General features: G+C 39.4%; 1 long non-coding RNA gene across 1 annotated transcript; it reads left to right on the forward strand.

Moving 5' to 3' along the window:
- The first annotated feature begins 10,155 nt into the window (after positions 1 to 10,155).
- On the forward strand, positions 10,156 to 11,869 carry LOC125260672. Its single transcript, XR_007183103.1, has 3 exons — positions 10,156 to 10,399; positions 11,028 to 11,120; positions 11,240 to 11,869. It is a non-coding gene; the product is annotated as an uncharacterized LOC125260672 (long non-coding RNA).
- Positions 11,870 to 12,452: the final 583 nt, after the last annotated feature.

Here is a 12,452-nt window from a genome sequence, read left to right on the forward strand (position 1 = left end):
CCGTGGGTTGGGGTTGAAGTGGAAGTTCAATTCAGTTCAATTCACATTTATTTGTATAGCATTTTTCACGATACATATCATTTCAAAGCAGCTTTACAGAGAATGCATGTCAACATCACAATTTAAAGAATGCAGTTAGCAAATAATGTAATAATTTAGGCAATTAATTTACAATCACTGTTAGCTGTTTAATTGAAGGAAGAAGCAATGAGCTCCTGGAAAAATGAATTACATTAACAATAATTAGGATATAGAGATTGGGCAATGTGCATGTTGATCCAGATGATTGCGTCTTCTGAAGTCCTCACAGGACTTGGCGCCGTCTCTTCATAGGTGTTGGTCATCTGAGGTCTTCTTAAGAGGCTGGATCCAAACTGAAGCTGAAGTCCTCTCTAGTCACCTCGGGATGGGCGTCCCGAGATAGATCAGAAAAGCAAATGGAGAATAATTAGCATAGCTGCTGTTCATAACATTAAGCAAAGATAGTCATGTGCAGTTGATCTGATATGAGATGCATTATGTGAATGCTTGGTTAAAGAGATGCGTCTTTAATCTAGATTTAAACTGGGTGAGCGAGTCTGAGCCCCGGACATTATCAGGAAGGCTATTCCAGAGTTTCGGAGCCAAATGTGAAAACGTTCTCCCTCCTTTAGTGGACTTAGCTATCCTAGGTACAACCAGAAGTCCAGAGTGAAGGATTGAGCTAAACCATTAAGAGCCTTTTAGGTCAGTAGCAATACTTTATAATCGATACTGAACTTAATAGGTAACCAGTGTAGAGATGATAAAATTGGTGTTATATGATCATATTTTCTTGACCTGGTAAGAACTCTAGCAGCTGCATTTTGTACGAATTGTAGCTTGTTTATTGAGGAAGCAGGACAACCAGCTAATAATGCATTACAGTAATCTAGTCGAGACGTCATGAAAGCATGAACTAACTTTTCTGCATCAGAAATAGATAACATATTCCGTATCTTAGCAATGTTTCTGAGGTGGAAGAAGGCTGTTTTTGTAACATATGAAATATGATTTTCAAAGGACAAGTTGCTGTCTAATATAACACCCAGGTCTTTAACTGTCGATGATGGAGTAACAGTACATCCTTCTAAATGCAGATTGTAGTCCGAGAGATTCTGTGTACAGGTTTTTGGCCCAATAAGTAATACTTCAGTCTTATCTGAATTTAATAGAAGAAAATTACTAGTCATCCAATGTTTTACTTCTTTAATATATTCTGTCAGATTGGATAGTTTAGAGATTTCATCTGGTTGTGTTGAAATATATAACTGAGTATCATCGGCATAGCAGTGGAAACTAATTCCATGTTTTCTTATAATATTGCCGAGTGGCAGCATGTATATTGAAAATAGCAGAGGGCCTAATACAGATCCTTGCGGCACTCCATAGTTTACTATCGTTATCTTAGATTTAAGTACAGTGAGTACAGTGGTTCAATATTAATATTATAAAGCGACAAGAATATTTTTGGTGCGCCAAAAAAACAAAATAACTTATATAGTGATGGCCGATTCAGGAAGATTCGGATCATAAATGAATCAGTGTATCGAATCATGATTCGGATCACGTGTCAAATTGCCAACAGCTGAAATCACGTGACTTTGGTGCTCCGAACAGCTGATTCGACACAAAAGATTCATGCTCCGAATCTTCCTGAAGCAGTGTTTTGAAATCGGCCATCACTATATAAGTCGTTATTTTGTTTTTTTGCACACCAAAAATATTCTCGTCACTTTATAATATTAATATTGAATCACTGTACTCACATGAACTGATTTAAATATGTTTTTAGTACATGAATGGATTTTGAGAGAGGAAATGTCATTGCTCTCTATGCAGGCCTCACTGAGCCATCGGATTTCATCAAAAATATCTCAATTTGTGTTCCGAAGATGAACGAAGGTCTTACAGGTGTGGAACGGCATGAAGGTATGTAATAAATGACAGAATTTTTATTTTTGGGTGAACTAACCCTTTAAGTTCATCTCCTTCTTTTCTGTGTGATAGAAATGGATCATCAGTTTCTGGATGTTCCTCTCTCTGTAGAGGAGACCCGACCAGAACCGGCCCAGTGTTCAGTGCGGACGTGCAGTGATGGAGAGATGTAAAGGCTCTTTCACACCAGAAGTGTGTCTAACTTGGAAGTTAAATTCTTACTAAATCTCTCAAAGAAAAGAAAATCAACAACAGAATTTACACTCACTCCCTACGTAGCCACAAATCAGGAGAAAACGGGGGATTACAAAATAAAATGGCACCCACCTCCCTACAGTTCCCAACAAATGATGAATCAAAACAGACCCATCAAATCAGATGAATACAAATTAATAACAACTTAAAAAGGTAAAACAAAGAAATAAGGTACTTCGTCACAATAAAACAATAGAACTCTTAGCTTATGAGTTTAGCAGTACTAAAGCATTCAGAATTTATATATATATATATATATAAATTCTAATATATGTCTAAAGTGGAATAAAGTGAAACAAGAGCACTTTATTTTGTGTGCTTTTTGCAAATGATTATGTTATAAACACATCTATAAAACAATAAACAATTGTTTTGACTTTTGTTTTCATTCTATAGAAGTCAGTGGGTCCATGAACTGTATAGTTACAAACATTCTTCAAAATATCTTCTTTTTGGTTTAGCAGAAGAAAGAAACTCATACAGGTTTGGAAAAACATGAGGGTGAGTAAATGATAACAGAATTCATATCTGCTCTAGTGGCAACAGACTAGTAAAACTGAAAGTCGTTTCTTCCTGTTTAAATAATGGCAAAAAAAAAGCCCATACTGCTTTAAGCAATAATAAGAGTCCCTGCCACAATCAAGTTCCCTCCCACAGTGAGAACTGCCAGAATCTCACAGCATGCCGAACTCCAATTCAACAAGTAATAACATAACGAAGTTTAAAGTTTTTGTGCAAAACATATTTTGACCTCAATTGTAAATATTAACTAAAATGTGAACTGTTAAACAACCCAATTTTTATTTATTGTTTTAAAATCTGCACATACCATTATTAATCATAAAGCTTGAGTTTGAAAAAAATAGCAACAAGAAGGTTGAAAGCCGCAGTTGATTTTGTGCTTGATTTTGTCAATGTTTATCACACTATTTAAAAAAAAAAAATATATATATATATATAATTTTTTTTGTCTCACTTGTATATTTTCCCACAGCTTTGACTGGTGTTTTCTCATCTGACTAGTATTAGTCAACGTCACTTCACTCTGTCAGAGTAACATCATAAATGTTAAATACAGACTTATACCTATAGTTGAAAAATCAAAAGAGATCACAGCAGTTTATTTGCATGGAAAGCAGATTTTCTTCTTTCTTACTAACACGCAACTTACCTTTTAGTGGTCATTTAACCCAGGCAACAGAGTAGCTATTTCAGTGAACACAACACTATATTTAGTTTTGTGTTGAAGCTATGGTAGTAGCTGTGTTTTAGAAGAAAGAGTGGTAACTGCACTTCAGCACACCCTCTTCTTGATGCAGTCCATCACATACCACTTTGTTTGTTGTAAGGATGACAAGAAGTTTTGAAATTATATATTTAGCCTCAGCGTCTAACAGCGCTCATTAATGTCAAAATGAATGAAGTCAAATGTGAATTTACATTTTACATTTATTCATTTGGCAGATGCTTTTATCCAAAGCGACTTACAAGTGAGGAATACAACAAGCGAGTCGTCATGACGATGCAAATAGACAAGAAGTGGTCACAATAAAAGTTATCGGCAGTGCTCAGAGTAATATAAGCTACAATAGAGAGGAAGTGAAAGGATATGTAAAAAAGTTTTTTTTTTTTTTTTAAAAACTCTTTAAATTTAATGGTAAAAGAGTGCGTGGTAAGATGTAAGCAGTTGTAAAACTGTTTTACAACAGAAATTTTCAGCGACCGTCGGTCCAACAATGATGCAAACTACTCAACTTTTTTCATGAAATTTCACCGTTTTTAATTGAACATATGATATTAATTGCAACCCAATCTCATGGCCATACGACCTCACTCATATAATTCATACATTTTTTGCTAAATCGTACGTATTTAACAAGTTGACAAATTCGTATAAATTCATACAAATTACCTACTCCAAACCCCGCCCCTAAATCTACCCATCACTTGGGTTTAGACAAATTCATAGCCTACGAATTAGACACCTCGTAAAATACGTACGAATTGGTCGTGAGATAGCATTGGATTCGTGTAATTCATATTAATTGAATATTAAGAGACAAGAAATGTTTTGAGGTTTTTTTTTTACATAGTAAGTCATAGGCTACAAATAAGAGTGAATATGCATATTTTAAAATAATATATTGTTTGCAAATAGTTTAAATTAATTACTTACGTCTAAAAAGTTGTAGCCCACAGAATCTTTATAATTGTTTTTGAAATTGCTGTTTTATTATTTTGCAACAGCAGTTTTAGGGTTAATGCACCCGAGCTGAGACAGAGAAGTGGCTGGGGCCAGCACGAACTTCCCGCCTACGGGAGTGCCGCGATCATTTCCGTGATGGCTCAATGGACTCTTTAGAGGCAATAGCACGAGATCCATGCGAATTGGAGGTGATCCAAAATGAGGACATTGCTTCAGCCAGTGAGAGTGAATATGCTGGTTTTGAATTGTCGAGAAAGTGCTATCCTTCCATAGCTGGAAATCTGGGTGCAGCAATGGAAATTCTGCCTGGAAGGGAGATGAACAGGGTTGAGTGTAGCTCAGTGCGGGTCTATTTTAAGCTGCCCAGGTATGACAGATCTGTGCCACCTGAGCCCTATTTTGCACAAGTATAGCCGGCAGCCTGGCGTGCCTTGTGGAGTAAGGAGGATTCAGTGGCTCAGCTGGCATTGGCTCTGGAAGGGCCAGCATTACAAGTGCTGCTTGATCTCACACCAGCAGAGCAGAGAGACTATGAAACTCTTACGGGGGCATCTGAACAGCGGTTTGGGGCGTGGCAGATGGCAGAGCAAAGACGGGAACAGCTGGCTGGTAGACGGAGGAAAGAAGGGGAGAGTTTAGGTGCTTTGGCCGCAGATGTGCAGTTCTATGTATGGCGAGGGTACCTGCAATACACCGCAGCTGCCCAGGATGAGCTGGCTCTCCACGCATTCCTGCGAGCCCTGCTTCTGGAAAAGCTGTGACAGCATGTTCGCTTATTTGCCCCACGAACACTGAAGGGACTAGACTTTTTGACACTGAGTGGGGCCTGTATAAATGTGGCTGGAGCTTACCTTCAGATTGGTCATGAAGTCATTCCCTTACAGAAGGGGCAAAGGACAGTTGATGTGCCCTCAGTCAGCGTCGACAGTTACAGGAAGTACTTGACCGCAACCAGGATGTCTTTGCAGCTTGAGACGAGAATTGCGGACGAGCGGGGCTAGTACAGCACAACATCAATACCAGCAAACCTCCGGCCATCCGGCTATGACCCCACCGTTTAGCACTGGCCAAACAGACAGCAGCAGAACAAAGGATCCCGGAGATGGAAAAAGCAGGAGTAATTGAGCCGTCCAACAGCCCGTGGCGTACTTGTCAAAAAGAAGGACTCCTCCTGGCAGTTTTGTGTGGACTATTGCCGCGTAAACGCCGTCATGAGAAAAGACTCTTACCTGCTACTGCGAATCGACGACACCCTGGACTATATCATGGGGTCATGCTGGTTCAGCTCCCTTGACCTCCGAAGTGGGTACTGGCCGGGTTATGCCGTTTTGCCTCTGTAATGCTCCAGCAACCTTCTCCCGGTGCGGGGGCACTGCAACACCTCCAAGTGGTCTTCGCTGCTATCCGCCAATTTGGGTTACGACTCAGTCCAATGAAATGCCATCTACTACGGAAAAAGACAATCTTCCTGGGGCATGTGGTGAGTGCTGCAGGAGTCGCTACTGAACTGGCAAAAGTAGCAGCAGTGAAGGTGTGGCCTATCCCAAAGAACATTGCAGAGCTACAGAACTTCCTGGGGATTGGACCACTTGCGTGAAGTACTGACCAAGTCTCCAGTGTTAGCATTCCCTGATCCAGACTGGCCGTTCATCATCGACAATGACGCCAGTAATGTTGGTATTGGCGCAGTGTTATCCCAGGAAGATGATGATGGAGAACATGTTGTTGCATACTTCAGCCAGGCTCTGAAGAAGGCAGAGAGAAACTACTTCCTTACCCCCCGAGAGCTACTAGCAGTGGTGCTGGCACTCCGGCACTTCCGGCCCTACCTGTACAGGAAGAAGGCTAGAGATGGCTCGGTGGCTAGAGATTCTGCAGAACTGCAATTTGCACCGGGCAGCACCAGGCCGGCTGACAACATGGAAATGCGGATGCCCTGTCCCGCCACCCTGTGAGGTGATCGACTGCCAAAATTGTCGGAAGCAGGAAGAACGAGAAAAGGCCAGCTATTGTGCAGCAGGTGGATGGAGGGGATGGGGCCTGCGATGCAGGAAGCAGATCCTGCCTTAAAGAGACTGCGCAAGTGGCTGGTAGCAGGGCAGCGGCCTGAGCGGCAGGAAATAATGGCTTACAGACCAGAATTGAAAGCTTATTACTCGCAGTGGGCCACCCTTACTTTCCGTGATGTCTGCTTTACCGTCAGTGGCAGACACCTGATGGTGAGGCTACCTTACTGCAGTTGCTAGTTCCCCGCTCCTTGCAACGCCAAGTCCTACAGCACGTGCATGGTTCAGTGGGGATGGGGCATTTTGGAGTGGCAAAGACCCTATGGAGATTGAGAAGCCGGTTCTATTAGGCAGGATGTCGGCTGGACGTCGAACTCTACATCCACTGCTGTGACGCATACACGGCCAAGAAGGGACCCACACGGCGACCCCATGCCCCACTGCAACAGTACCTGGTTAGGGCTGCATGGAGTGCATGAGGGAGCCCGGGACCGGCAGGGAGCTGCATCAGCCAGACAGAAGCGCCAGACAAAGGGCCACTCTCCAAAGCATTACTGTCACTGGCATGGCCCATGTGAAGTGCTGGCCAAAATTTCTGATGTTGTGTACCGGGTCAAGATGGGAGGGCGACGACGGCGAATGGTAGTGCTCCATCGCGATCGACTTGCTCCGTATCAGCCCATGGTCATGGAGCTTTCAGAAGTGAATCCAGAAGAGGAGACATCGCAGACAAGCGCAATGCCATATGCAGCGTATTCCCTGGCTAGCCCACCTGCTACGGTGGGGGAAGGATGACCACAGCGACAACAGAGAAAGTCAAGACCCTTAAAAGACTACACCTGTGACACTGCTCATATATAAGAACTGATGAAGGGCTAAAGTTGTTGCAACTGGAAGTTAGTGTGCGCTACTGAGTTCTTTTATGGACACTGGACAGTTGTCTCTTAAGGGGAGGGTAGTGTAGTGCACAGAATATTTATAATTGTTTTTGAAATTGCTGTTTTATTTTGCACCTGCAGTTCTAGGGTTAATGCAGGAAGTTAATAAGCCCAGAAGGGAAGCAGTTAGAGATTTAGTTAGTCTGATGCGCTTGTGTTGCAGTTGTTCTGCGTTCCGATTAAAAGTTCAGAACAAAGCCTCCGTTGTCTGTCGTTCTTCAGACATTACAAAGTAATATTACAAAGTTACCAATTCTAATATGACTTGAGTAAAAGTCGGATTCTGAAAAGTCTCAGTATCTGATTTATTTATACTTTATATCTTAGTGCTGTAGTACTCGAGTCCGGACTCGAGACGTTTTTCTGTTGTCTCGGACTCGTCTCGGACTCGTTGGTATTTGCACTCGGATTGTCTCGGACTTGGTCATTGGTCTCGCCAAAAGTTCTAGTTGGTCTCGACCGAGTCCAGCAGGTCAGTCTCACTTCTTACCGATTCCGAGCCGATCTTTTTTGTTACCAGCTGCACAGGCAATAACGTCAGCTGCGCATTCTCGCTCTCTTCTCTGTCACGGTGAAGTGACACACACTCGCGCGGGCGCCTCCTCTCTCTCACTCGTCTCATTCGCTCCGGTTCCCGCAGGTTTCGCGCTCACACCGAAAGCATCATCACTGATCAGTGGAGCGAATAAGCCACGCTCAGTCTCACTCAAACAGAGACAGAAGTCAAACAGAGTCACAATTACCAAAATGAGTGGTTTACTGCGCTTAAAAGATCAAATACATACAAAATTATGTCAAAATGCTCGTCTTGGCAATTATTCAGATAAACACAGTCAGTTTTGGATCGTTATATAGCTAAGAAAGAGAACGCATGTTGTGTAACAGTATTGGGTCCGTTCATAAACTCTTAAAGGGACAGCAGTCCAATATTCCTGCTGCTGTCTGTCATGTTATTTAAAGAGCAAAAGACAAAGAAAATCACTTTCTGCTCTTGACTGAATACGTTTTTACTTTAATGGTAAGAATAAATCTGCATTTAATATTTACAATAAAAAATACAGAAATTAAGGTAACCAACGTGGATGTGTTATTTTACATTTTATTACTTTAATTTCTGTAGTATTTCTTATCTAAATAAAAACCTACTTAACCTGAAAAACTTAGTTTCATAGCTCTCTATTCTATTGCATTTATTTGCTGTTTGGAATTTTGTTTATTTGTTCTTATTTTATTACTGAGTTTTACTTTTTTTATGAAAATAAAACTTTGCGTTGAAGAAAGGTAGAATTTTGTTTGTATATGCTGTCAATTATAGTTCTTAGAAAGAAAATCAGATTCGGCAAAAATAGGTATCGGCAGATCACACCATCCAAAAATCGGAAATCAGAATCGGCCAAGAAAATTGCAGTTGGCGCATCTCTAGTTCAACCGAAAGCCGCAGCAGAACTGAGACTCATATCAATGTTTTGTGAACGAATCTGTGGCTGTGAGAGTCAATGATTCAATTACCCTTTCAAAAATACATCCACTTGCTTCGGTACTGAATGAATGAATAAATGACTCGATGACTCACTCATTAAGACAGTGACTTACCGCCACCTACTGGCAGTTTTAGTTCAATATTTAAAAGTATCACACGTTTTAACATCATTGCTTATTTCTCTTTTGGACATTTTTAATTTAAAACATTTATTTATTTTATAAAGGTATTTATAGAGGTAAAAAAAAAGCACTTTAATGCGCAATCAATTTAAAGGGGAAAATATTGTCCCTTAATGGAAAAGGTGTGACTGCAGCAGTCTAAGTGGAAGAGAGGGGGTATGCAGAAGAATGTTAAATGCCTCAGGGTGTACCCGACTGTAAAATGTTTGGGAACCACAGTTGTAGAGAATTTAAAAACAAATAATAATGCAAAAAATAATAATGCAAAATTATTATTTTAGAATCTAAGATATGCTGTCTCTCGCATCACATAAATTATCAATAGGTGGTCTTGAAGAGGATTCTTTTTTTTCTGTCTCTGTCTTGACTGTCTCATTTGGACTCGGACTTGACTTGGACTCGAACCTTTTGGACTTGGACTTGACTTGGACTCGACAAAAGTTGACTTGACTACAGCCCTATTATATCTTTATATACTTTTTATACTTTATATCTGACTTTCATACTATAGGCTCAAAGATGCACTAATCCACAACATCTAACAGACATGCCAGTGAAAAACAAAAATCGATTGATTTGTAAGGTGAGAAATCATGATTATTTTCTAAAATCAAAATTAAACTGAACACCTCAATATTGCAATAAATCGAGGTCGACACAACTACCTCTTAAACGTCTACAAACTCTTAAGTCTCAGTTAAGCTAGTGCACAAAAAGGCGATAATTTCATTAAAACAATGTCCTTCAAAATGGTCTTGTCAATAGCGGATAAATAAAATAATGTTGTGGTTTCAGCCTCACCACCAGCTGTATGACCTAATGCATCCCTTGCAGTTCTGCAACTTCCTGTTATAATGCACTTGCAGAAACACGCTGCAGAAAATTAGATGCCATGCAAAATGTAATGTGTAATTGCTATACTCATCACAAATGTATTGCAGTAAAAAGTATATTTACTTGCTCAAAAATGTAGTCAAGGTTATAATACAACATCAAATTATGTCAAAGTGTGTCAAAACATGTTAAAACACAACTTTTAAATTGAATGGCACTGGACTATTAATGACAACGCTATAATTAATGACATTTAAAGTAGCCTACAATAGAGAAACTTAAAAAGTGGTGTTTTTTATTCGTGTCATGTCTTCTTTCCATCGTCATTCACAGCGCTTGGGGATTTTCTGTGCTCATGACTGGTGGAGCTGCATCCTCCAACCACACCCTAACCCAACCCATAACCCATATTTCTCCAACAGGTTAAGCTCCACCCTTGAGCTCCAATCAGAGTTCCTCTCACAATCAAGTTATCTCCCGCAATGAGAGCTTCCAGAGTCGCACAGTAAGACAATTTTCGAGCATGCCGAACTCCAATACAAGTAAGTTAACATTGTATATTGTATTGTATTTATTAAAAGTTTCAATACATTTATACTTTTATTTTTAAAACATAGCCTAAATATAGAATGAAGTTTAAAGTTTTTGTGCAAAACATATTGTAAATATTCAAATAAACTGTAAAACGTGACCTGTTAAACAACCCTATTTTTTATTTGCACATACCATTATTATACGTTTCCAAAATAGCAACAAGAATGTTGAAAACTTATTATTGTCATGTATACGTTTGGTGTTTTATTAATAATCAGTGAGTGAAAGGAGATTTGACATTGTTTGGTGGAAATTTGATTTAGTGACAGTTTCGATGAACAGTTTCGAGTGTAACCAAAGCTACACTCGCATACTTTATTAGCCTACAAAAAAACATTATTTTCCATGAATTCCACTGATACACATACCTTTGGGTTTTTATTAACCTAGATTAATTGGCTAAATGCTGCTCATTGTTATGCATTAAAAATATACATTTTTACTGACTTAAGTGATTTTCCACTCTTAAAGTGACAGTACCACACATTAGAGAGCGACATAGATCAGTCGAATAATTAGCCGCTAGATGGCGCTAGACTGCCAAAATAACTAATGGTGTCTCTGTCACTGTTACAGAAAGAGGATCTGCAGTCACGTGTGTTTGTCCATCAGTGTTCAGCTGTCTGTCTGCTGTCTGGAGGATGATGACTTCTGTTTGTTCCTCTGAGGGTATGATTATTCTTTAAAGAACATATTATTAATTTATTAACAGTTTTGTATCATTTGTTTCTGAATGAAGATCTGTACAGTGTGTTTAAGCTCATCTTCATCATTTCTTAAATTTGCAGCCATAGAAATGGATGGTCAGTCTCTGGATGTTCCTCTCTCTCTAGAGGAGACCCGACCAGAACCGGCCCAGAGTTCAGTGCGGCCATGTTCATTCACAGGAGGATGAGTGTGAGCGATGAAGATGAAGAGCAGCGGGTTTAAGAGTCCAGACACAGAAGAATGAACTAGAAATTCATATTTTCTTGATTTCATATTGTGATTCAAAACAAAGCACTTTACTAAAAACGCTGAAACATTTTTCCTGCTTGTCATGTAACCATAGAAAACCTGTAAGGTGTTGTTAAATTAATGAAATAGTGACTTCAAATCTTAGTGGGACTTCAAAGTAAATATTTTAACTCAGCCAACAAAAGAAAGTTTGTGAATTTCTATAATAACCAGTTTCACTATGTAGGCCTAAACACGGCTTATTATCAAATCTTTATTTCGCATATGGAAGAACCAGCAAGTCAATCCAGATGGGTGTGAGGGAACACTTACCAAACACTTTTGAAAATATAAATGTGCAGTAAATGTAAAAATTTTCATTTATATATTTGCGTTCTGATACGAGTCTTGTTGCTTAACGGAAGCCAGAAGCTTTGCTTATGAATATTAAATAATAGCCAAATAAAATATGCTGACGTATCTAAATGTTGACGTTTCTACTTGATTCTCAAACGCAACAGCAATGAATATTCATGATTTTTCAAGAGCATGGGTCTGAATTTTAAAAATATGACCTGTTCTGTATCCGTGTGATAAGGATCAATTCCAGTCAAATCTGAAGTGAAATACCTGTCTAGAATTACTAAATATAGAAGATATATAGACAGATCTCTCATAAACCAGTGATTAAGAGAAATTTTTAACACTACAATAGAAGTGAATAGAGTGTGAAAAATGTCTCTTAATCACTGGTTTATGAGAGATCTGTCTATTATGGGCAGAATCATTTTGACCAAAGCAGAACAGAAGGCAAATTTAAACTAATTTAGCCTTCTTATTCTCCTTGTGTTTCTCCTCAGCTGATTAAAAAGGTTAACTCTGTAATGCCTACATAGTTAACCATCAAAGTAAAGACGACTGCGGGTAGAAGCACGCGTGAGTCCGTTATTTTGATGCACAAATAAATCATGTATGAGCGCTGATCACACATTGTATTTATGCACAGACACATTTCAGTATCATGTTGTTTTCACACACATTCAGAATAATGTTTGGATTTGTCCT

This window comes from Megalobrama amblycephala, linkage group LG24 (assembly GCF_018812025.1).
Source record: "Megalobrama amblycephala isolate DHTTF-2021 linkage group LG24, ASM1881202v1, whole genome shotgun sequence".
In the NCBI taxonomy this organism is placed as follows: Eukaryota; Metazoa; Chordata; class Actinopteri; order Cypriniformes; family Xenocyprididae; genus Megalobrama; species Megalobrama amblycephala.